Source organism: Acipenser ruthenus, chromosome 1, assembly GCF_902713425.1.
Source record: "Acipenser ruthenus chromosome 1, fAciRut3.2 maternal haplotype, whole genome shotgun sequence".
Classification (NCBI taxonomy): domain Eukaryota; kingdom Metazoa; phylum Chordata; class Actinopteri; order Acipenseriformes; family Acipenseridae; genus Acipenser; species Acipenser ruthenus.
The window spans coordinates 58,529,037-58,555,410 of record NC_081189.1 but is presented as its reverse complement, the minus strand read 5'-3'; the positions used below and the strand labels follow the sequence as shown (position 1 = coordinate 58,555,410).

The following is a 26,374-nucleotide window of genomic DNA, read 5'->3' as shown; positions in this document are numbered from 1 at the left end:
AACCTCTAGCTGTGCCTGTATTGCCTTTAGTTTTGCTGTCTAAGTATCATTAACATCATTTCTTTTTTTTTTTAAAGGGCAAACCTGCCATTTCCCATTTATACTGCAAACTACTTGTAATGTTCTGTGATGCCTCATTTAGGCAGACTCGATATGATACCATGCACAGCATCATGATATTTGAGACTATCATGACACTTTGGATCTTGTGTCCATTACATGTTTAAATGGCTGCCAAATTCCCTTTTTTTGCAAGTACAAAGTGCAAGAGGCTACTACACAGTTAATAACGCTACAGCACGGTGGAATTCTTGCTGTTTTAAATAAATATGTAAAAAAAAAAAAAAGGTTACCCAGCTGAAACCAAGTTCCAGTGCATTCAAAGGTCATTGCCACTGACTATAAAATTCAAATAAAAGCGCAACACTTAGTGTAAAAGACACCATTTTCTTTGTCTTGCATATAAAAAGAGAACTCTGGCGTTTGACAGCTTCAAATACTAATTTCAAGAAATCTCTTAATTCTTATATATAATACCATAACACAGAAATACTTTCTTTGAAGTAGACTTTTTATAACTAGGCCAGATGTTTTGCATACAGGGGTATCTTAGAAGTGCTCAAAAAATGTGAGCAAGGAATGAAAAAATGAAACTCTGTTGTGGAAGCTGATTCACACGGGTACTTCAAGAAATGGCTTGATGAGGTTCTTGCTTGGCTCAGACAGGGACCACAATAAGTGTTGTTTAGTTAGTGCTCCAACAGAGAGCTAGATTTATTTTGTTTGTTTTGTTGTATTAGCGGTTGTTTCCACACCGCAGTGTAAGAAAAACAAACCCAATACTGGTTTAAAACTGTAAATCAAGACTCCAGCCTGATCATTTACACTGCCCTCGGCCATGTCAGATTGCAAAAGAGCCCCTGCGCATCAGCAGATTAAATACAGGATACAAGTAATAGTGCTCAATCACTTAAGACAATACAGCAAAACAAGTCCTTGTGGGTAAGCAGCTTGTTATATGATCACGATTATGTTTACTCAAGGCTGCAGAGTCCTATTTTACTACAGTATACTTGAGAAGCGATCGTCTCGTGAGGGTGCCTAGTTTAACTGCCTTTCGGTGTTACGTGTAATGAATGGCCTTTGAATTAAAATGACATTACAGTACAGTATTTTACTGTCAGGACTACCACTGCATTTAAGCATCTGACTTACTTATTTTCAGTTGTGATGCAAATCTCAGTTTTTCACTAAGCATAGATGCAATCCCCTTCTCTCTACATGCATATCGCACAATAACACTGCTGTACTCAGTATGTATTTAATGAATGTGTATTCACTTATTGAAACAGATTTTCACTTGCAGAGAACACAAAAAACATACCTACACAATGCAGTGGCACAGTCACTGTTTGATTGCATGATCCATGCTGCGTACATGCTTAATCACGTGAGATGTGATCAAATTCAAAAACAGCTTTATTGGCTCTATTCAGTTTACATGTAGTCAGTTTACCCCGAAATGATTCTTATAAACAGATTGCTTGATTCTTACAAGCAGAGTATTTTATATTGGTTAGTATAGGAATTATTTTGTTCCAGTGGTTTTGATCACTATATGTGGTTGATTCTTATATCAGTGTATTTTGAAAATCACCACCTCCAAATAATTTAATAAAATAACTTCAGCGGATAAAATGTTTTTACAGCAAAGAACAGCTTCTGATAGTACTAGAAATGCTGCTAACATACGCATTTCAATGGTGAAAAATTCAGAGTTAAGCATTATATTTAATGCTACATTTCTAAAACCATTCCTTCCCCTTACGTGCTATTAGAACATTATTCTGTTTGAGCATTTTCAAACCAAATGTCTCCATCTAAACAACGTCCCTGTGCACCTTTAAATAGGAACATAAGACATTTGCTAGTGAGAGGAGGCCATTCGGCCCATCATGCTTGTTTTGGTTGTTAAAAATCTTGCAAAGAAAGTAAATTAGAAAAAAAGATAACCACTAGCTACTATAATAAACTGTAAGTGCTTTTTATTGCTTTCATGCTGAACCTGCAACCGTCTGCCATGGCGGACTTTTGCAGTGTGACTTGGAAGCTTCTGTCCTGTGCTTTCCTCTGCAGGTGAAGCATCACAAAATAGTTCCACACCAAGCTTCTTTTCTCGGCATTCCGCTTTACTGCTGCAGTAGTTTAATTTTCCCAGAGCGCGCAGGGTAGTTGGTCTCTTCCGCAAAGCGCAAATTAGTAAGCTTAGTTCATATTGCTTTTAAAGCGGTATTGAAAAACTGCGTTCCTTTTTTGATATTTTTATTTTACCGTGATTAGTAGGTATTGTAGGATTTTGGTATCATGATATACTGTAGGTATTGATATACCGCGGAGCAGTAGCTACTTGTGTTTATAACGCTACTGTAAACTGATGAATTATTCCTGGGCAGTATTTTTCAAAACTCTTTTTTACAACTCATTTATTTAATACAATTTTTATTTATTTATTTATTTATTTATTTATTTATTTATTTATTTATTTATGTATTTATTTTATAAATGTTTCACTTTTAGTTACTGTGGAATTCTGTTTAATTCTGTGTGTAAACCATTTGGTTTATGTTAGTAAAGCATTTGAAAAGTTGAATTCTGTTTTCTGGAGTCTGATTTTTCTTGGCTGTACAAATGCAGGATAATCATTGTTTATGCTGTGTTTTTACTTGATGCAGAGACCAAAAAAGAAAACACCCTTTGCTATTTAGAAAAACTTTTTTTTTCAAGGCATGAACAGAAAATCCAGATCAAGTTACAGTAGTACTGACTGTATAATTATAATTATAAATACACATTTCAATACAAAAGAAAACATTATTTCCCCTCGGCTTCATTGCCAATAATTCAAACCTGAACCAAAATTCAAAGGAAGGATCAGTGAAATAAATACTGTAGACCCCAGTTTACTGTACTGTTTTCAGTTTGCACTTTATTTATTCTTCACAGTCCTCTTCCATTCCACAAAGAGTTCAGGAGAAGATCATTCTTGCACAAAAGATACAGGATCCACTGATTAGTACAACTTATTCTGTGTATTTCTTGTCAAGCTGCTACATCATATTTCATCTGCTACTAATATCTCATGTTGTACAGTAGGATCCCCTTTGGGCAAAAAGTATACTTTATTTTGACATGTGATCTAAGATGGCTGCTGTATTGTGATTATGTGACTTTTTGATGTTGAGAGATGTTCGACATTACACGTCTTCATCTATTCTGCCTTTTATTGAGACTACAAGAACAATTAAGCTAGCTTGGCTTTTGTGTGAAAAGAACAAAATAAAAAGGTAGCCACTGAGCTGTCAAAGATGTCTACTGTACCCCAGAGACCCTTTAAGGTACCGACTTTCTAGTTGCTGGTTTTATAAACGCAAGTTGTTGGTGGGCCTCTGTGTTGCAAAATGGCAACCATGAATTCATCTCTGTATTATGGAGTTTCTGTCCAATGGCTACAGTATATCAGTGAAAATAAAAATAATACCAGGAACCATTGTGTACAGCACATTTTTACTCTGCAACCCACTACTTAAAAACCATACAACTGAGTTGTGTCGTTGCCCATGCACTAAGCTTTATCCAGTTTTGACTCTGCAGTGATTTAGGCTAGTTCATACAGTAGGAGTCCCAGACTATTTAAAAGAAAACAAATTAGGCTTTTTGACTTGTATATTGTGGTGTGTAGAGACCAAAAAAATGTGTGCAGGCCAATTAAAACAATAGGTTGTAATTGTAGTCTTTGAAATGTTGGAGCAAACCCCACAATACAAATTAATAATACAGTTTCTATTCCAAAAATGAAAGGACATCAGTGTGTTAGATGCATTTGGTGGTTTGTGGTACCGTAAACACCTTTTGGTTGTGCTACACATTGTTTGGTAATCTTGAATGTATCTGTTGTGCAGTATCAAAGAGGTCAATTTAAATGTAAAGTTCTGGTTGGAAACAGACAGGTTTTCAAATATTCAGGTTTGTTGTGAAAAAAAGAATAGTTTTTTAAAGGATTAGTCTTGTTTGTACCTGAGCTTATTCACAACAGTAGTTTAAGCTTCTGGGAATGCCCGCAAAATGGTTTCCTGTTTAGCCTAATAGTTTGTGGACCTCAGAAGGTGTGTTTTCTCTACTGCTGCCTGTTTGCTTTGCCTTTTGGTTTGTGTGCAGTCTGTCAGCCAGCCAAACGCTTCTAGGAATAATTTGGACTTCTGTGATACCTTCTTCCTGTGGTCCCCTCTTGCTCCTCGTTTCCTGGTGTGCTGACCTCTGGCATTGCTGTCGTTCCACTAATCCATAGATCTATGGGTCTCTTCCCTGCTTCTGCAGACAGGATGATCTGGAACCTGCTGTTGACACTGCTTCACACTGAGTGACAAATGGTTCTCTTGTCATGTACACTGTGAGGCCAGTATATCTGAGAAACAACTCAGTAGTAGGAAATGCCTGTTGTGGAGTACTTGATATGGTTGATATATTTCTGGTGTTTTTAAAAAAGATCCGAAGATGTCAGGTACAATACATTTTTTAATGTATTATAAATTGTTAAGTGAATGAATAAAAAGATGGATAATGGACTAGCCCGTGGAATGATGAAATTAAAATACTAATCACAAACATGAAAAAAGTACACTTTGCATGTCAAGTCCTCAATATAGCTGACTTCATGGGAAAAGTCCAAAACCAACAGTACATGGTCTGACGTAATTATTATTATTATTATTATTATTATTATTTATTTCTTAGCAGACGCCCTTATCCAGGGCGACTTACAATTGTTACAAGATATCACATTATACATTATTTCACATTATACAGATATCACATTATTTTACATACAATTACCCATTTATACAGTTGGGTTTTTACTGGAGCAATCTAGGTAAAGTACCTTGCTCAAGGGTACAACAGCAGTGTCCCCCACTGGGGATTGAACCCACGACCCTCCGGTCAAGAGTCCAGAGCCCTAACCACTACTCCACACTGCTGCCCTACACTAGAGGAGTCATTCCACATCAAATGGACCAATGGTCATACCGCAGATTATTTTGATATTGCCTATGCATGTACCTGGAATCCCAAAATATGAACTGTCAACTATCAGGGCCTGTAATGTGGGGGCGTCCGTGACGGATCAAAACGAGCACCGAAAAGATCTGACCTCTCCAACATGGCCCCTTTTCAGCACCACCATTACACAGTTGGCCTAATAACACTTCCAATATCAAAAGAATCTGAGGTGAGGTGGTGTGGAATGACCCAGAAACATAATGTACTGTAGTGTACAAACCAGTTACAAAAATGGGGAATTAACACACTCTGACTAATGTACTGTACAGTGACCGATAGTTTTCACGTAATGTCATAAAACTAAAACTGCCTCAGAGACACATCTCATTATCTATTGGTGCGTGCTGCAGGGATCATTAGGGAAATTAATAGGTTCATTGAGATTGATTAGAAACTTAAGGGATTAATCATTAAAAAAAGCTAATTGAAGTGATTCGTGGTTGATGCCTCAGTTTAATAACCTCAAAGTGACTGAAGTGGAACAAACAGTGAGAATAAGGTACAGTATGCGTTTGCATTGAAAAGGACCCTTTTACTTTTTGACGTGCAACTGTACAGCTGAAACGTCACTGTTGGATGGGCAAATGGGTGTTGGATACAGACACGAGTCTGAAATTTGAAAGGCTATAAAAATAGTAGTTTACAGAAATAGTAAACTAATACCACAGTACTAGGTATGTTGATTCTCTCAGTTCCATTACAGATGGTGTCCAGCGAACATGTTTCAGTGATGCATTGCCTCTGGACCTATCAATGATACAGTACAAATTAGTACTGGGATGCATACCCATGTTCAAAGGCAGAAAAACATGTTGGTGTCTACCAGAAGATACACAATTGACATAAATGAGAAATACGTGCAGCAGCACAACACATTTTCCACCTTGCAGAATATGCGCGACAGTTTCTAAAGTGGAAAAATACAGTAGCTCAGCTGAAAGGGATTTCTATATTAAAATACAGAATACCAACACAGCTGCTATTAGTCTTCTATTTACTCTGGTTGTCCAAAAATGTCAACAAGTCTAGATTAACATGCCCACGCAACACAAGCTGCCAAATAGTGATCTCTTCATAAAGTTGCAGATTCTGCTTCAGATTTGGGAAGTGAGTCAATCTGGGTCTGTTTCTGTCAGCTGTATGATACAGACCAGGTACTGTACGTCACTCCAAAATTACTCTGATTTTGCAACTCTGGCCCAGCTTGCAAAGGAAGTGTCTCGTATTGTGATCGATGTTTTGTTTTTCTTTCATGTTGCAATCCTAGTTTTTGTTGTGTGGAATGTAATAAAATAAATAAAATGATGAGTAAATAGTGTTGTTTATTTAATTGTACAAAGCCCTCTTTTTCCACATGTATTGAAGTTAAAGTAATGTTATTACTTTATGAAAATGTTTCTATGGCAACTTTGTTTTATTGCGAAGACACGCCAATGGCAGGGATTATTATTTATATATATAGATATATAGATATATAGATATATAGATATATAGATATAATATATATAATATATATTTTAGCTCAAAGAGCCAGCTGCCCAACGTTTCGATATATATATACAATGCTGAGAAAAAGTATTTGCCCCCTGTCTAATTTTCTGCATTTTTGCACATTTTTCACATTGTATTTGGTCAGATTTTTTTGTGGGTTGTAGTAGTATATAGAGGGAGTCTGAGAGAAAAAAATAACACCAAAGTTTGGTGCTTCTTTCATTTGTTTGGTGTGCAAGGTAATCACACATGCAATCTTCAGGTGTGAAAAAGTTATTGCCCCCCCCTCAGTTAACTCGACCCAATTAAAGGGATAATTAGGGTCAGCTGTTTGAGTACTTTGGTTAACAACCAGGCCTGCCCAATATAAATCTGACTAACTTTGGCCCTTACCATCAGAGTGAAGTTGTCAGCACACAGGTTGTTGTTATTATTATTATTATTATTATTATTATTATTATTTTTATTTATTTCTTAGCAGATGCCCTTATCCAGGGTGACTTACAATTGTTACAAGATATCACATTATTTTTACATACAATTACATTATTTTTGCATACAATTACTCATTTATACAGTTGGGTTTTTACTGGAGCAATCTAGGTAAAGTACCTCGCTCAAGGGTACAGCAGCAGTGTCCCCCACCTGGGATCGAACCCACGACCCTCTGGTCAAGAATCCAGAGCCCTAACCACTACTCCACACTGCTGCTGTTCTAGGGGCACATCATGCCACGAACAAAAGAAATTCCTCAAGACCGCCGGAAAAAAGTTGTTGATGCCTATCAGTCTGGAAAGGGTTACAAAGCCATTTCTAAGGCTCTGGGGCTTCACCGAACCACAGTCAGAGCCATATTGTCCAAATGGAGAAAGTTTGGGACAGTAGTGAATCTTCCCAGGAGTGTCTGTCCTGCCAAAATCACCTCGAGCTGGTAGGGTTGCTCTTTCCACCCCCACAATTCGTAATGAGTGTGGAGATGATCCGTGACCAGCTTTTTTTTTTATAATGTTCGGCTATTGCATATTCTTGATTTTGGTTTCTAATTGCTGCTTTATGTTCAGAGACCCTTATTTTTAGGCTCTTTTCGTTTTGACCTACGTAAACCAATCCACATGGACAAGTTAACATGTAAATTACTCCTGTGGTATTACAGTGAACGAAACCTTGAATTTTTATCTTTTTACCCGATCGTGGGTGATTTAATAGTTTTAGTATTTACCGTATTGGAGCAGTGGACACAATGGCCACATTTAAAATTACCATCCAGTGGATTAGATAACCATGTAATTGCTTTGTCCACTTTTGGACTTAATTAATGAACCAATTTGTCTTTAATGTTTTTTGCACGTTTTAAAGGCAGTACGGGGCAGTTTGTCTGTTATCGAATTCAAGGAATGATCACTTTTCAGTACCTGCCACTGTTTGAAAAATATCACCTTTATATCGTTAGACAGATAATTCAGAGGTGAAACACATAGTTAGATCACTGTGGAAGGGTGGTGGGCAATTCACTGACACACACGGGAGACAGAAATTTTATTTGAAAACACCGCACTGGTGCCCAGTTTTATTTTTCTTGAGGTTTTCTTTTAGCCCGCAGAGGGCGCTGTTGTCCGTGGCCTGAGTACCGGCAACGGTACACAGGGCAACAGGAATACCAATACTGGCACGCTCACAGGTGCTCAAAATAATAATGAAAATAAAAGGCGAAATGAAAAGGGAAAATAAAACGCAGTAGTAAAACTACAAAATAAAGGTGCTGCTTACGCAGTGCCCCCACTGCCGCTAAGCCGGTGAGCTCGGGATCTCCGTCCTACGCTGATATGCACTATACACTGGGGTGGCCAAGGTTCCCCTATCACTACACACGTCCCATCGGGTACGTAACAGTAGATTTTAATGAAATTATTTGTCAGCTTCCTCAGCTGTGCTTGCCTGTTTTGGTCGCTCGCTCCAGCCACTGGCCTTCTCATTTCCAATCACGTCCACCCGAATGCACAACCAAGCGCAGTTCTTATGGGCTGAGCAATCTTCCAAGGCCCGCCTCTCAGCCACTCAGAGAGAGGGAAAGCCAACACACCCTCTTCCCCACCTCTCCATGTCATCGCCATGACTGACGGGCGGATCTTACAAGACTGCTGCCCTCTTCCTGCAGCACCACGCATGTACCAGATAGTCAGCACAGATCTCCCTCTGTTACAATCACTTTTAGTGTTTTTAACTAAAAGTTTTTAACACTACAAGTGATCTAACTATGTGTTTCACCTCCTGAATTTCATTATGTACTGCGTTGTCTACTTTATGTACAGATTTTACCTGAACTACGCACAAGATTTTGTTTAACAGTAAGTACTGTGTGGCATCCTTTGTTTTGTAGTTAATTCATTGGGGTAATAAGGCCATCACAACCTATTCTTACTTCTGCAACATGTTTCAACAGTGTTACATATAATTGGTTTCTTAATCTTAAATGGATAGCCGAACATCAAATTCCATATTAGTCGCAGCACTAGTACAGATGTTGTCCACATAAGTTAAACTTCATCCCTTAAAATATTCTTTCTGATATGACTTTCCAGCTAGATCATGCCCCCATGAAGGCTTTATTTATGTTCACAAAAAACTCCCATTTCTAGTTTTATTAAAAATAACACAGCAGGTACTCCCACTATTGCTTACCCGTATCTGAAAGCCTAGTATCTGAACAGGCAATACCTGGTAGTGTATTACTCCAAAGATTGACCAATACAAAGCCTTAATTTTAGTCAAGTCCTGATACAGTAGCCACAAGTGAAATGTAAGACCTGGAATGTCAGACATACAGGTGTAACCACAAGTAATGAGAAGATAAACGACAAAGACCCTTTTATTTTTCAAGGTTACTGAACTACAAAATGGCTTGGAACAAATGGGAAATATCTATTCAAGTCTATGATGCCACAATTGTAATACCCTATCAGAATTAATGTTGTCTAGCTGCATTTGTAGGCATTCAATTTCTCTGAACCAGTATCGTATGACTGGGTTGACTTAGCATGCGTCACATAGAAGGTGCATTTCACTCACCAGATGTTTCACCACATTTCCCATGTATAGTACTTTAACTACTGTGTAATTTGAATGACGTAATACTTATTAACAAGGGCTGAATATTACACAAGGATTTCTGCATTCACAGTAAAGTATTTGTTAAAACATCCACTGCCTTTCACCCCACCAGAATCAAAACATGGTCCGATTTATTTATGATGATGAAGAAATATACAAGTAAGCAAGCTATTTGGGGGGGGGGGGGTCATAATCTATCCTGCTCCTTGCTTGCTTTTTTGTGTATTGATTGCTTAAAAAAAAAAAAGGTGTGCCTGATGGTTTAATTCATTATACTGTATAGCCTTTAGCCAAAATGTACATTGCGTATTGTCTTCGGAGGAGCTGTGGAAACTTCTACTGCAGCAGCTGCCCATAGAAGCATGTTGACCTTTGTAGAGACCGAGCTACAGACCTGGGGCGAGGAGTGGCTTTTCTTTTGAGCTGAGGCATATTCATTATTGGGCTGAACCATGCTGAGCTACTCCACAGAGGCAGGAGACAAAAAAAATTGCAGGCAGTTTCAGGGGTGTGACGTATTTCTACAAAACTCTTCTTGACCAAGGGACAAAATGACAGAAAAATCTACTTGTCCTTTTCCCTGTCGCACAAAACACACACAAAAAAGTAGACTATAACTGGTAGGATTTTTCTTTTATTTCACAGTGAATTCAATCAATCAAAGACCTTGTTTTTCTGAAACTTTCACTAAGCTTTGGTAAAGATGCTGGTAGCTCCTGACAGAATTGTGTGTTCTTTCCTTGGGCGTTGCACATCATGTTGCCACTGATGAGGAAGTAATGGCCGCTGGTTCCAAGCAGGTGATCCTGCTATCTAACGCATCCAGGCAATCAGATGCTGTAGAAATTGTGGTGGAAAGAGGATGAATGAGTTGCTTGACATCGTTAAAAATCTGCAAAAAAAGCAAATCAGAGGAAGGATCAGATGAAACTGTAAACTGAGGGGTTGTATACGCTGAATCTGGGGTGGAGGCAATGTTGCAGGGGCGGAGCGTGAACTGACTAGTTCGGATCTCTGCTTAGACTTTTGCAGGCTTTCCAGGTTCAGAAATCCAGTGACTGTATGGAAAAATTCTTTGTGGGGGGAAAAAAGAAAAACAGGATAATGTCACTTCGGAAATCGCATGTTTTGTCGGTTTTTATTGGTTAAAACCGAAAATCAGAAGCCCTAAGTATACTGCAGTTTTGATAAACCTAGGCTGACTGAGAAATATGTCCGGGTTTGGTCTGTGGAAAAGGTGGCAACCCTGTTTAGCAGGCATTCTTTCCCCTTCACCAAATAGTTTCCCATATCATTTTACTCGCCACATACTGCAACTTGCTGCAATGGCTCCCTCCTTTTTTTTCTGCCTTCTGAATAATCTTCTGCTGTGAATGCAAGGTTTTCTTTAAGTGTAAAACACTATTCTTTTTCCTGATATTTGTCCTACTGTTCCGCATGCTTGGTTGTGTAATATCGTTTGATATTATATTATTTTAAAACGGCAATGGTCTCTCTGCAATCAAACACAGGGCATTATTTTTGTTTTCAACGCAAAAATAATCAGCTGTCCACTTTTCTAGAAACTAGGTGTTGAGATAAGAAATAAAAGAAGAAAGGAAAGAGAAGTCACATGCTTCTTTTCGAGTCTAGATAAGTGTAGGGCCTAGTTTATTGAAGATGAAAGTTCTGCATTGCAAAGTTACAACCAGACATCTTAAAGGTTACATGGTGACAACAGTTTGCAGGTATCCTCTTTCCAAGCATGGATCAGAGCAATACCAAGAACATTTTAGTATTATCAGTTTAAATGCAGTCTTTCAGTGACATCATGATTTTTATTTAACCCAATCAGACAAAGACACAAATCTCTTATCACTTGTTAATTGTCCATTTGTCCTAACCCTAGCTTCAAAGCATCTGGTTCAATCCCGTTTCTGTTTGAAGTAGCTAGTTTTTATAACCCTCATAAAATCAACTGTAATTTCCTAAGAACCTGTTTTTTTTAATCTAGTTTGTAAAGATGTTTAACAATATGTTGGTACCTCTAACAGAAAACCAATGATCCACCCTAAATGGCAAATGCCTTACATGTTAGAACTGGACATCAAAGGAGAGGCCAAAACCTATTTCAAAATGTCTTGGAGGTTAGCCTTGTCCTAGCAAGGACAAAGTGACCAGAAAGATCTTTATCAACTTACTGTCTAACTAGGAATTTAACCAGAATCTGACTTGATGTTTAACCCATTCTGTGAGTTGTATTTGAAGACCAAAAATTCATTTATATCTAAATAAAATGTTTCAACACTATGGATGCAACAGTTAATCATTGCATCGATTATTGATCATCTGCCCTTAAATTTCCTGAGCTTCGATTACATATTGGTGCATCAAATTAGGACCCAGTTTGAAGTCTCCTGTTGCCGGTTAGCATTACAACCATGAGTGTGTGAGAGTGCGCTTGTTTTAGTGCTAGTACGGTAGATTGGTGCATTGCTAAGATACACACTTTAGGCCTCTACATTCGCTTTTGGACAAGCTAAAGTAGGCCAAGTACAATAGTAGGCCTATTGTATTCACGTTTTCTTGATTTTAAAAATTATGGCAGTGCGTTTTTTTTTTTTTTTTTTTTTTTTTTTTTATAAATCTATTAAATCTACCGATTTACCTTCTTTTGTTTCAAAGCATGTTGTGTTTGGATTATATGGCAATATTATATAAAAAGAAGCTGAATTTAGTACAATAGTAGGGCTACTGATTTTCTACGATCGTGGAGTCACGGACGGAATCGCGGAATTAGGCACTGGGAAAGGAATTGGCATTTTGGAAATGGAATTCTGCTTTGCAACTGCACCTTTAAAAAAAAAAACGCTGTTATTCTATAAAAAATAATGGATTGCTTTGAAAACTACACTACCCAAAGAAGCCCAGTGATGACGCTTGTATAAAATGTTTTTGTATGTTTATTTGGATCATTAGATAACGAGAAAACAGGTGGTTTTGTGGGAGTTATGCTGATGGAGTCTCTGTTGCGGCGCTGCCTGTGTGCTGTGTGAGTCGAGTTAAAAAAAAGCAACTAGCTGTTTTGCGAGAGTTCTATTCTGTAGAATAATTTTGGAGTTGTATATACAGAAAAGGGAAAAGTACCTGAAAAAAATGATCGTCAACCCCCCGATTTAAAAAAACAAACCCCCCCAAAAAAAACCCCCATAAACTTATGTATTCATTTATTTAGTAGTTATAGCAAATCCATTACTCCGTCACCCGTAGAACACAAGGAAATGACATGGTGGTTGAGGTGAAACCTTTAGTTTTATAACTTTTTATTTCTAATTTATCATTAAGTCCTTAATAATACTACATACTGAGTGATTTTTTTGTTTTTTTTTACTCCTATTGCTATAACATGGCTCTCTCTACTCTAGCTACTGTAGTAAGAACAGCAAATGGCGAAAATTGTAGATTCAACAGTGAGTGGACCAATTAATACTTATTTATTTTACCAACTGTACCAAACGCAAAGCCAATGTGTTTATTGTGCAATGAAAGTGTGTTAGTAGTTAAGGAATACAATATGAAAAGATATGAAAAGGCATTTTGAAACCAAACAAGGAGCTTTTGGAAATACGTATCCGGAGGGCACAGTAGTTAGAAGCGCTGATCTCTTCTTTAGAGTTATACTATTAATATGTCACATACATTTTAAAATGTTTGTGATGATACTCTTAAATTCTCACAGTGTTTTATTGTTAAAGTACTATTCATATGGTAAAATGTGTAAGTCTTGTTCAATATATAAACATTAAGTTATATAATATTTATTATTGCTTAAAAATGTGCAGAGTAAAATACTCTGGCCCGCTTATTCCTAACCTTTTTCCAATCTGACCCCCTTAAATTTAAAAAAACTAGTTGAAGAGCCCTGCTCTAACTAAGGGAACTCTATCTGTCCAGGGTATACGAGAAACACATGCAAGCAGTTTAACAGCAAGTACAGCATAAACCAGTCTGCGTTGTTGCAGATGAAACTACACATGGGAGAGATAAGTGTCCTGAACATTGTATTTAATTTGTAATTTTATGAAAATTGTATATTTTTGTAATGCCCCCCGTTTTCAACTAGTCTGTATATTGTAGTGCCAGCAATAAGCTGTTTTTTTCAAAACACCTTTTATTTGTTGACTGATCTACAGTACATTGTTACTAGTGGACTGCTTTTAAGAAAGATTTTTCCTGAAAACTACAGTGTCTCAGGGACTTAAATTAAAAAAAAATTAAAACAATTAATTCAGTAGTTTTAATGTAAAAATTTTATTTATGTTGAAATTACGTTGTTAATTCTTAATAGATTGGTAAAAATGGAAAAAACGGAATTGGTCATTTTGAAAAACGGAATTTGTCATTCCCAATATCCATAAGTGAAGAGGATATGATGAGGCCGCTTGATACAATGCACTACACGAACATTGTTTAACCCTCTCTCAAAATAAAATGTAGTGTGGAAATTTTGCGACACGGTGATCTTTAATAACCATTTACATGACACACGATGACATGTGGATTCTTTCTTGTGAAGCTGTTCTCTGCTCATGTAAAGAGTATTTTGGGGACTTTCACGGTTAACAGCACAAGAATCTAGGTGGGCTGTCAGCATGGCTAATTTAAATCTGACCCCCCTCCCCCTCTCCTTCATTTGCATAGCGGTCGGGGAAATGAGAGGCTTTACATGTAAAAAAAAAAAAAAAAAAGGCCCCATGTCCACGTTTATTTCATGAGAAACAGATGTCTCGAAAAAAAGTCAAACACTCCTGTAACATGGCCTAATGGTGTTGACAAGGGGCCTACTTTTTTAGTGGGCTTTTCAGGAAAAATGTGTAGCCAACGATGGTGCAACAGATTACAACACGGATTGCACTGTGTTTCCAGAAACTATTGTTCTGAAACTGAAAAATCACAGGATACTTAATGAATGTTTTTGTTCCCACTGTGTAGATTCTGCATGTGCTTCTGTGGGGTTTTCTATCTGACAACCTGTGGTCTCTCTCTATGGAACTGAGGTATGTACAATTAAGTAATTCTTTTAAGATGTGTAAACTGGGGCTAATTCTATTGATGTTAAGCCATCTATGTTCCACATTTGCCTGGATGACAACTGTATAGTCATTTTGGGGTTCTGTGTGTGTGTGTGTTTTTTTTTTAACATACCTTATGATAGATATGGATGCCATTTTATTTATAATGGTGCAATATTTTTTTGGTAACCCGTACAAGTACTGTATACTCACTTACAAAACTAAATGTGCATGTGTATGCATTTTTAGAAAAGCACAAGTGTGGGATGCAGGTACGGGAGGTTTTGATGCATTTAGTTGTGAAGTCAACAGTACAGTAGGTATAGGTTTTATAGTGCCTGCACTCTTAAGGGACTTAATAAAGGTGAAACTTTAAGATATTGGCCTTTAGGACATTTCTTGAAACCAAGCCAATCACCTCTTTTCACTCGCCTAACCTGGGTGATGCTGTGTATGTGTGTGTTGTTTTTTTTTTTTTTTTAGGTATGCTTGTGACTATAGGGTTTACTCCGTCAGTATCAGGGCTGGAACCCATTCGGTGCCTTGTGTTATTGCTTAGTTATTTTATTTAATTCCATGCCATGTGTTGTAATTCACAAAAGGCACAGTTTTGTAGGCACATTACTCATCCAAACCTTTGAATGTTGTGCAGCTTTAATGTTGCTCCAACTTTGGGCAGTGTTGGGAAAGCTGAGGCAATATGAAAGCTAACATCTTTCTATCTAGCATTCTTTTACAAAAACAGGGGAAGGCATGTTTCTGCTAAATAAAGATATCATCGCAGATGCAAAAGGTGGCTGGGCTCAGTTGAGGTTTAAGTGTGCAAATCTTGGTGATTGGCAAAAATATATATATATATCTAGGTAGTTCTATGATTTTTTTTTTTCCTTGAAACCATTTTCTTGCTATACTAATGGTATGAAGTTTTTTATTTTAAAAAACTTTTAAAATGAGCCTGACTATTTGGACATAATTGGTCCTTTCAGTTCTCAAGAGATTATTCGACAAAGTACCTTTTTTCAAAGCTTTTGCCATTTATAGTTATTGCTTGATTCTGTTTTGTTATGGGGTCATTCCATAGGAAATCAATCACCAAAAAATAGATGTTTGACATCCGAACTTGAAAACTTTATACCAAAGACTCACTACTCACCCTGACAGTATCAGCGTTTTCCTTTTCAGCCTAACCTGATTCACATCAGAGAGTTGATAAGAAGCCCTCCTGTGTATTTTTTTTGCTCCTTTTTTAGCAATTGCTTTAAAAAGTACGGAATTATTTATGGAATTGCTAAAAATAACTATTATTTCTAGCCGTGTTTCTGTATTCTTTCTATATTTCAGCTAGCGTTGGTTAAGTCCCACTGCGGCCTTGTGTGTCGTGGGAACCCTGCGGCTCCATTGCCGTCCTTCCCGGGATCTTAGTGCACCAAGTCGCCGACTTGTTCCAGCTGAAATGTGTATATTTTAAGAATATTATTATTGTTGATAATATTATTGTTAGTAATTGTTTAATTATTAAATTACAGTATTGTTTACTGTGTGTTTTGCTTTGTGTTAGCTATCGGTTGTATTATATACATTGTTTCTTTTTTCTTACAGGAAGGTAAGTATTGAAACCAGAGCAGCTACTGTGGGTGTTCCTACTTTAGCAGCTTGTTGCTGGTTTAGTGCAGCTATCCAGCAGCACTATTTCAAAGGTTTGTTCGCAAGCAGGCTATTTCTTGTCTCATGTCCTGCTGACTAGAACTTAGTCAGTGACTGGGTGCAGGTGGGCATCCCTGCTACTTGCCACAAACAGTACCCGATCTTAAGGGACCAAAGTTAGTGTTCCGGTGCAGGCTACTGCTAGTCTTGTGTTTGTACTGACTAGTAGTTTAGTTAGTGGCTGACTTGCAGGTGGGCATCCCTGCTAACGTGCCACTAGCAGTAACTGCGATTATCGACCCCGTTCTCGCTTGCGAGTTTGAGGTTACTGCTTCGGTTCCGAGTGTATCGAGTCGGTACCGAGACCCCGTGTCGGTACCGAGTGTCGGTACTGAATGACACTCAGTACAGAGTGGCAGTACCGAGTGAACCAGGTCGGTACCGAGTGCAATCGAGTCGGTGCCGAATGTCCGTTCCGAGCTCTGTGTCGGTACTGAGTATTGGTACCGAGCGCACTCTGTGTCAGTACCGTGTGCCAGTTCTGAGCACATAAAGTGTCAATACTCCACTGTGTGGTCTGTACACTGTTTGTTGTGAACACAGCACTATTCCCATGTCTGGGTTCCATTCGTGTGTCTCTTGCAAGATGCCTGCAAACTGCCTGCAAGTGACAGACACAATAAATGCACTGTCTGTCTGGGCCCTGAGCATGCGCGTAGGGCCTTGACTGACGTCACTTTTTATGACTTGTGTGCTCCCTTCTCCAAGCGTACGCTGGAGAATCGGGTAGCACGTCACTCAAAGGAGCATTTCTCCACACCTGAGTGCCATTCAGTGTCACCAGTGAGTGAGGCTGGACCCTCCACCCAAGGCTCTGTGCCAAGGGGGGAGGGGGGAGGAGCAGCGCTAAGAAGAGTAGAGCTCGTCGTCTTCCTCTTCTAAATCTCCATTCACCTTCCCCTCCTCCAAAACGGAGAAGGAAGAAAAACTGCTGCTCACGTTCGGCAAACAAGGGACAGATGGATAAAATCTGGGGGGTTATGTCACGCCAGGAGGCAATTCTAAATGAGCTGCTGCAAGAGTGCTCAGTCCCACTGGTAATACTGGATCCTCCAGCACCTACTCCCCCTTCACCCTTGCAGGCAGTGGCTAGTGGGCTAGAGAGCGATATACTATCTATCGCCACCTCCGAGGAGGCTGACGATCAGGACATGGTGCTCCCTTCAGATGATGCTGAATCGGACATCCTGATTACGCAACTTACGCTGTCATCAAAGCTTATGCCTTTACGAGCTACTGCGGCATTACAGGTTCCTTGGCCTGAAACAAGGGACGAGAGGCGCTCCATTTATGACGAGCAGCCCTCTATCACTCCTGCTGCCCCTCCGGTCCACCCAGATTATTTTTTTTTTGTTATAATTTAGTCGTTGCCTATTATTATTATTATTATTATTATTATTATTATTATTATTATTATTATTTTATTTTTTTTGTATTAGTCGTTGCCAATTATTATTATTATTATTATTTTTTTTTTGTATTATTTTCTTCCAATTTGGAATGGCCAATTATTATTTTGAAGCTCAGCTCACCGCTACCACCCCTGCGCTGACTCGGGAAGGCGAAGACGAACACACGCTGTCCTCTGAAGCATGTGCCGTCAGCCGACCGGTTTTTTTCACACTGCGGACTCACCATGCAGCCACCCAAGAGCTACAGCGTCGAAGGACAACGCAGCTCTCAGGCAGCTTACAGGCAAGCCTGCAGGCACCCGGCCAGACTACAGGGGTCGCTAGTGTGCGGTGAGCCAAGGACATCCTGGCCGACCTAAACCCCCCCCTCCCCAAGGTCGACACTTGGGCAATTGTGCGCCGCCCCCTGGAAACTCCCGTCCAGGGTCAGCTGTGGAATAGCCTGGACTCGAACCAGTGACGTCCAGGCTATACAGTGCATCCTGCACCCCACGTGGAGCGCCTTTACTGGATGCGCCACTCGAGAACCCCTCCACCCGAATTTTCTGTTCGAGCTACAGTCCACTTGGGCTCACCCAGCTACGGCTGCGGCAGTTTCCTGTTCTGTAGACTCACTGTACAGAGTGTCTTACCAACTTTCTGCCAATAGAGGCCCCCATTGCTGCGCTGCTTCAGCCTACCAACCTGTCTTTGCTAGCCAAGGACGCGGTGTCCCCAGTACAGTGCAGAATGACAGAAGTCATTTTAAAGTAAGCATACGCAACTAGTGCGTTTACCACACGTCTGGCTAAATACAATAGCATACTTGTAGTTTACCAGGCTCACCTTATTGGGTCCCTCTCTGAGAATCATAGGCCCTCGTCTCAGCAACTGGATGAGCTGTGCCTAATTTCAAGGAACCTGCTACGGCTGTCCAAGCTTAGTGGACAAGTGATAGGCAGAAACCTGGCAGCATTAGTGGCTGCGCGCAGACAGCTCTAGCCCTCCCAAGCAAGCTTGCTTGACGGAGACAAGACGGCACTGCTGGATGCTCTGGTCACTCCAGGCCACACATTTGGCCCCGCAGTAGATGAGATGCTACAGCAATGTCACCGTGCAAGGGAGTCCACCAAGGTATAAGCCTGCAGCTCAGTGGCATCCTAAGCTTCAGTTTCAGAGGAAACCGGTACAACAGGATGCTCCCACCTCAGGTGGTACTGCCAGGAGGCAGCCCGCAACCGCATTCCGCAGAGGCAAGCGTCCTTTCAAGCGCCGGTGCCTAGGCAACAGGCGCAGGTTGCGCCTCAGGCGAAGCAGCAGCCTTTGGATATTTCTCCAGAAGCCACTTGGCCTACTGGGAACAGTGCACCACAGACCTCTGGGTGCTCAATACTGTGCAAACTGGTTACTCACTCCAGTTCCAACATGGCCCCCTTCCTCTCCGGGCCGTGACAATAACATCCGTCACAGACCCGCAAGCTGCTCAGGAGGTAGCAGTTCTGCTGCAAAACCGGGCCATTTGCATAGTAGACCCCCCAGCTAGGTTACTGGTTCACCACAGTGGACCTGAAAGACGCCTATATCCACATGCCAGTAAAACCAGCGCACAGGAAATAACTGAGGTTCGCCTTTCACAGAACCGCGTACCAGTTCTATGTTCTATCGTTCGGTCTCTCCTCTAGCCCCACGTGCTTTTACAAAATGCATGGACTTCATGGGCTTTGTTACAGGGTGCATCTATTCACAAAATATGTAGTGCAGCAGTTTGGGCTTCATCCCATACGTTTACCAGGTTATATCGGCTGAATGTCGTGGACCTGCAGAATCCTGGATTTGGCACTGGAAAAGAAGTGGAAGACCGTGAAACAATCAAGGAGCAGGCTCAGGCATATCAATGAGATGATGGCCCAGCTGAAGGAAAAATGTAATTCAAATATCAGTTGAAGTCAGCAAGTTCATATTTTGTCAGTTGTCCCAATGTCTTGGTCTATACGGAGTACTGCTGCTGAGTTTGGTGCTACCTACCACAGGACAGCCAAGACTTTACAGGAAGAGAAGGGATGCCTTTCGGATCCAGATCCAAAAACTGGGGGGAGAACGCTAACAGAGGAGGTTGCTCAAATGGTAAAATTGTTCTACAAGAGGGAAGATGTTAGTCAACTCATGGCCGGAAAGAGAGATTTTGTTTCTGTTTACAATGAAGAGTCGTGAAGTAGGGAGCACCAACAAAAACGGCTTGTTCTCTGCAATCTTTCAGAGGCCTGTCGTTTCTTCAAATTACAGCATCCTGATATTTAAGACTGGCTTCTCCAAATTTGCAGAGCTGAAACCAAAGGAGTGTGTATTGACAGGCAATAGCGGTACACATGCTGTGTGTGTCTGCACAACACACCAGAATGTAAAGCTGATGTTTATTTGTTCTAAGCTTCCACAACTGAGTGCCAGTACAGAAGTGCCTTTGAATCACTATCGGCATTTCTTATCTTCTCATGTGTTCCCCACCTAATGTCGATTGCCACTTAGCAAAGTGTGAAAATTGTCTGTCACTTGAAGATTTCAAGAGTCATCTACAAATGCTCTTTCAAGATGGACGCAGTGGAGTATCGGAAGTGGACTACAACTGACAGATCAATTAACCTGTTGATCAGTTCATAGCGACTTTCACAAGCCATCTCCAACGTCTTTGTCAACATGATTTCATCGCAAAGATGCAGACTGCATATTCTCAACAGCTGAGGGATGAACTCCTTCAAGAAAATGAATTCCTAGTTGTTCGTGATTTTGTAGAAAACTTCGTCATACAAGATGAAGCACAATCACACCATTGGAACAACTCTCAGGCAACCATACGTTCTTTTGTTTGCTGTTGGTGAGACAAAGGTGGGAATTCTCAGCACATCTCGTATGTTGCAATATCAGAATGCATGACTCGTGACACAGTCGTTGTTTATCTCTTTCAAAAACATCTTTTGAGGTTCGTGGAGAACAAATTTGGAACAAATTTGGAATATAAGAACTGTAAAAATGTCCTCAACATTTGCCAGCACTTGGAATCTGTAGCAAACATCTATTGGTTATAAAGCAGAGTAGGAAACTTTTCAAGTATTTCTGACCAGTTTCATTTGACAACCCAGATTGTTTGCCACCACAATATCTTACGTCAAAGGATTAAAATACAGACTGAATACTGTGTAGGCTTATGTCAGATATTTTATTATATAGATTTATACATTTTGTTGCTACACCTAAAAGGTGGTGTACAGTTTCTTTTAAAATCTAGAATGTAGTGTACTTTTTAATAAAATAATTTACACAGTTTGTATCACTGTGATAAACTCCTGTCCCATTTTAAATACCATCCGAGTTGCCCAATTTTAAATGGTTCCCAGTTTTAAATTGGGATACGATTACTTCAGTAATGGATTTATATGATTGCTACTGTAGATAGCAATGCTGTTCTTGGAATAGCATCATTCACAGCGTTAGTGGTTTCCAACTGATTCACAGACTTTGATGTTGCGAAGGAGGCTTTGTAAAGATCCATGTCCTGCTGTCTAGCTGCTCATAAAACAACTTGGCTTTTTTTTATTTTTTGTAGCAGCAACTGGGCAAGCTAAAACCATTATTACAGTATAAGCTTAGCAACATTGTGGATGTATAGAGTTCTTTTTCTGCATTTTCGTCATGTTTCTTCCATTTTAGTCTCGATTTTCAGGGGCACACATTTAAGGATTTTGAGTTCAGTTTACATTCTGTTTATCTCCCATAGAGTAGTAGTATTAGCTTCTACAGTATATTAAGATAACTAAATGTGAATACCTTATTGACTGTGGTACAATTTGTAATACACTGTAAATCGGGTACAGTAACAGTGTTACATCAGGTTGAATGTAGAAGAATAAGGATTTTAAAAACTTGCTTGATTTCTACTGTACATCTTTTTAAAGTACTGTGACATTTTTTTGTGATCTACTCTAGGGTAGAATTATGGGTGTGGATTGATAAAAAGGAACTGGAGATTTTTTTTCTTGTGGATGAGGGATAAGATGATATGTTGAACACACCTTTTAATTGATTTTTAAATGCTGACACCTGCCTTTGTCAGTGCAGGCAGACTGCAGTACTGTATGTACTATAGGGGGAAACCAAAAAACAAAAATGCATTTTTGATAAAAAAAATTGCTTCAATGGTGTTTTTTTGGGGTTTTTTTTCAGACATTGTATGATACAAAATTAAACTTATCAACCTGAAAACTAACATGTACAGTATAAGAAATAACTTGAGGTTCACTGAGTTTTAAAGAGAACTGTTACAGTACAGGATGAAAATGAACAGTAGTGTGTAGGTATCAGACTTGTAGTCAAGTCTGAGTCATCAGGCGCCAAGTCACGTCCTTGACTTCGAGTCTCAGTCCTTGAAACAAACTCAAATCAATGTTCATTAAACTAGTGGTAGTAGTGGGGGAACAGTTTATCCTTACGATATCCCTCCTATATCCCTCAAAATGATTTCGATTTATTTTTTCTAGCTAGGAGGCTGTGTGGTGCAGTGGTTAAAGAAAAGGGCTTGTAACCAGGAGGTCCCCGGTTCAAATCCCCCCCTCAGCCACTGACTCATTGTGTGACCCTCAGCAAGTCACTTAACCTCCTTGTGCTCCGTCTTTCGGATGAGACGTAGTTGTAAGTGACTCTGCAGCTGATGCATAGTTCACACACCCTAGTCTCTGTAAGTCGCCTTGGATAAAAGGCGTCTGCTAAATAAACAAATAATAATAAAAATAATAATAATATTTGCATGCCTTTTTCAAACTGCCTGTCACTATCTTCTTTTCTTCTGGAATTGGAATTGGAATACTGTTTGAACATACCTGAAGTTTACAGATATGCTTCAAGTTCAAGTTTGTGGCCGTTGTTTTTCACTTTGATAGAAGCTGTGATCTGGACTATAGAGCGGGTGTAGTGTTAATTGGATAAAAAAAATTTTAAAAAATCACACAGATTTCTAGGTTGACGCTGCACAGCATATTGTTAATGCATTTTTCCTGCATGCATAATAAATCATATTCATTTTTGTAAATTAAGTGGTATTAAGTTATTCTGTTCTTTTTTTGTTTTGTTATCAATCGCTTGACTGTAGGCAATTTTCGATTTGAGACTTTAGTGCCTAGTTTTATACTGAATTTGCCAGGTGAATTCATTGGCATTGCTTGCAAATAGTGATGGTGTGTGCTGGGAACTCGCTTTCAATTTCTTATTCTTACTATGATTGGCTGCAAAGACAACAGGGCTAACCAGTGATTGGATAATGTTTTGTTGGGTGGGTTTTTATTGTGCACAGTTTCGTAGTGACTGTAATATTACTTGTGAAATAGAAAATAAAAAAAGGAATCGTCATCAATCTCTCCAAGTCACGGAGCCCGAAAGTTCAAGTTCGAGTCCGAGTCACACAAGGTAGAGTCCGAGTCTTTTGCGGCCTTCCAATTCACGAAAAATACAACTCGAGTCCTACAAGTCTAGCAGATATATATCATAACCTGTACCTCGAGCATTGTACAGCTTTGTGGATTATGCTGTTAAGAAGTTTGAGGCTATGGGTATTCTATGCTAACACACCATGTAAGGAATGTTTTTTTTTTGCTGTTTTTTTTTTTTATCATGTTCTGTATTGCAGTGTTGCCTAATTGTGATGGAGAACAGTATTTATAACTGTACGGTACACTAGGTTTCAGGACCTTGTACAAGTTTGACACGCAAGCTTTGCACTCCAAGGATTGATTATAGCATAGCACCAGGCTTGTTGTTGTTTTGCCAAGTGTTCTTTTCTTTGTTAGAATTTCACTGTGCAGCCGAATACTCGTGGGGTATGAGGTTGTTTGCACAGTACATGATGGATGGAAGGCATTGGCCCTTATTCACTCTGCAGCACTTTTATAATTTCATTTAGTATGTCAATGCCCTGTGCTTGGGTGGAAACTCAGTGGTAGACCAGAACACAAATAGAAACTGTGCTCTTTCAAAACCATTTACGGTATATAGCAAAGAACAAGTACCTTCAGCAGCATATTGCAGTATTATGCAGTCTGTTTCTGATCTTCAAATAAATATATGTGTAGGGGAAGTATTGTACGGTATTTGGCAAGAGTGATTTTCATATTTAAACATTAAACAGATAAAAACAGCTGTTCTGAATCTGATAGTCAGTGTTGAAAGAATTCCGAGATTTTTTTTATTTTATTTTGTTTGCTACAGTAGTTGTGCTGTGTGTATCCTGGTGATTTGGTTATGGAATCAAAGGAGAAGGTTTACATACATGATAGAACTTGGTATGAACATTGAAATGCAGACATTCTTCAGAGTGATGACCTCTTAATTTTTTGCTCCAAAAAGCCGTTCTTTCTTCTGGGGATATAGGGGAGGCGCGCTATACCTATCTGGCGATAAGGAGATGCTGAGCCTTCACTGAAAAGCTTATTCAGTTGTGGTGAAAGTTTGCATAGTCTACATGTAAATAAGTTGTGGTAAATACGTTAACAAACCCAAGATTTATACAGATTATTATTATTATTTATTTCTTAGCAGACGCCCTTATCCAGGGCGAGTTACAATTTTTACATACAATTACATAATTTTTTACACATTATTTTTACATACAATTACCCATTTATACAGTTGGGTTTTTACTAGCGCAATCTAGGTGAAGTACCTTGATCAAGGGTACAACAGCAGTGTCTCCCCACCTGGGATCGAACCCACTCCGGTCAAGAGTCCAGTGCCCTAACCACTACTCCACACTGCTGCCCACGGATGATCCTGTCTGTGCCACTTGAATTATTACATCATGCGTAATAATACTTGGTGATGCTGATCTAAATTGGTGTTTAGCGATGTGATTGGGGATGTATTTTACTATCATTGCAGTAGTAGTATACATTTACAGCACTCCAAAGAAGAAAAACGTTCTCATTTTGCTTTACATTAAATAGAGGGGATTTCTGTATGTCTATTAAAGGCAGTCCATACTCAATGGCTTGCTCTGTTTCTGAAGGGTTTTGTAGGTGATGCAGCCTTTTTAATGTGTATATATCTTTTATTTATTTATTTTTTTACTTTAAAGTTGCCCTGCTTGCTTGCCTCAGCATGCACTTCCCATAAATATAAACAATTGGTGGGAGGCTGGCCAACTCATTTGCTTCGGATTGTACTGCTGTGAGACTGATGTAGAGTAGGCAAGAGCTCATACAGCAACAATCCTTGGAATCCATCCTTTCCTGGTATTTGTTTATCCTTTGTGTTTAAACTGACTACCATGGAGCTTCTCAAAGATACTGTCCTGAACAGTATGCTGCTGTTGAAATTTCTGATGGTGTAAGGCACTTGCTGAGCAGTTAGTATTCCAGATAGTTAGAGTGATTCATTTGTCTGCCAAGCCATAAAAACACCATATGGTGAGATTATTTCATATGTACAGTAACCTGTTGCACCAACTGCACAGCTAAGGCTCTCGCAACGGAACAGGGCATGCCCGCAGGTGCGGTTCGATATCACGACTGTTCAATCTACACACGTGACATTACATTGCATCAATTCCTTGTTTGCTCTTCACTTGAGAAAACTCACCAGGGGAGATATTACTTGATCCAAGTCCATTATTAGAGCATCAGCTGAGTTCCAGTAAGCTGAGATCAAGTTTTATTAAGTTATGTTTAATTTTATATTTTTAAAATGCAGGTGTACTGTACTATAACAAGACCTTGGATGAGCATTTCCTCATACTGTGTGTATTTAGTGTAGGGGAGGTTAATTAACAAACTGAAGCAGCCTACTGTAGCTCCAAAAGACACTAGCGATAAGCAAACAATGTAAATTCACTTGCAGATGGTGAAATGAATTCATCAACAGTAGTCAAACACACTCCCATTAGATTCAAAACCTTACTGTAGAAAAAGGTACATGTGTAGGAAGGAATCTGTGTGTTCGTCGTTGACAGAGGACTCATTTATTTATCAGAGACTTGCTTTTTGTTAAACATTGCTGTTATAAAATATTTGTTTCTGTACTGCATCGTATTGTACAACAAGTAGTCTTAACTGCCCAGCAAATGATTTCTGGGCAGGGATTGGTCCCACCCTGAAAACATTCAACACAGAAACCACAGCCATTACTGATGGTAAGGGCGTATTGGAACAAGTATCACTTAAACAAGAAAATACATACAGCAGCTTGCTAACAGTTTAAATGGTTTTTGCTTACTGTTTGGAAATAGAGATGTACCTCTACTAAACCACGGAATGTTCTTGATTTCTTAGAAATCTTTGGACAGCAGTACTAGAGACAGCTGAACCCTTGTACACTGTAATCTCTGAACCAAAACCACACATTACACACTGCTTGAGAGCTACTTTAACTGTGTCAGTTTTCGTTGTTACATATTCATATTGTTGTAATGTCTACCTTTTAGTGTTTTTTTTTCTGAAACTAAAGTCTTATTAATGATATTGATGGGAGGAATACAGG

The 26,374-nt window shown here is 39.3% G+C and overlaps 1 protein-coding gene across 1 annotated transcript in view; it reads left to right on the top strand.

The window, feature by feature from the left end:
- The window catches only part of fryl (furry homolog, like), a 202,741-nt gene that overhangs the window by 18,482 nt on the left and 157,885 nt on the right, over positions 1–26,374 (top strand). The window contains exon 2 of the mRNA XM_059026514.1: positions 14,686–14,750. The gene's annotated coding sequence lies outside the window, so the exon portion shown is untranslated. The remainder of the gene's footprint in view (positions 1–14,685; positions 14,751–26,374) is intronic.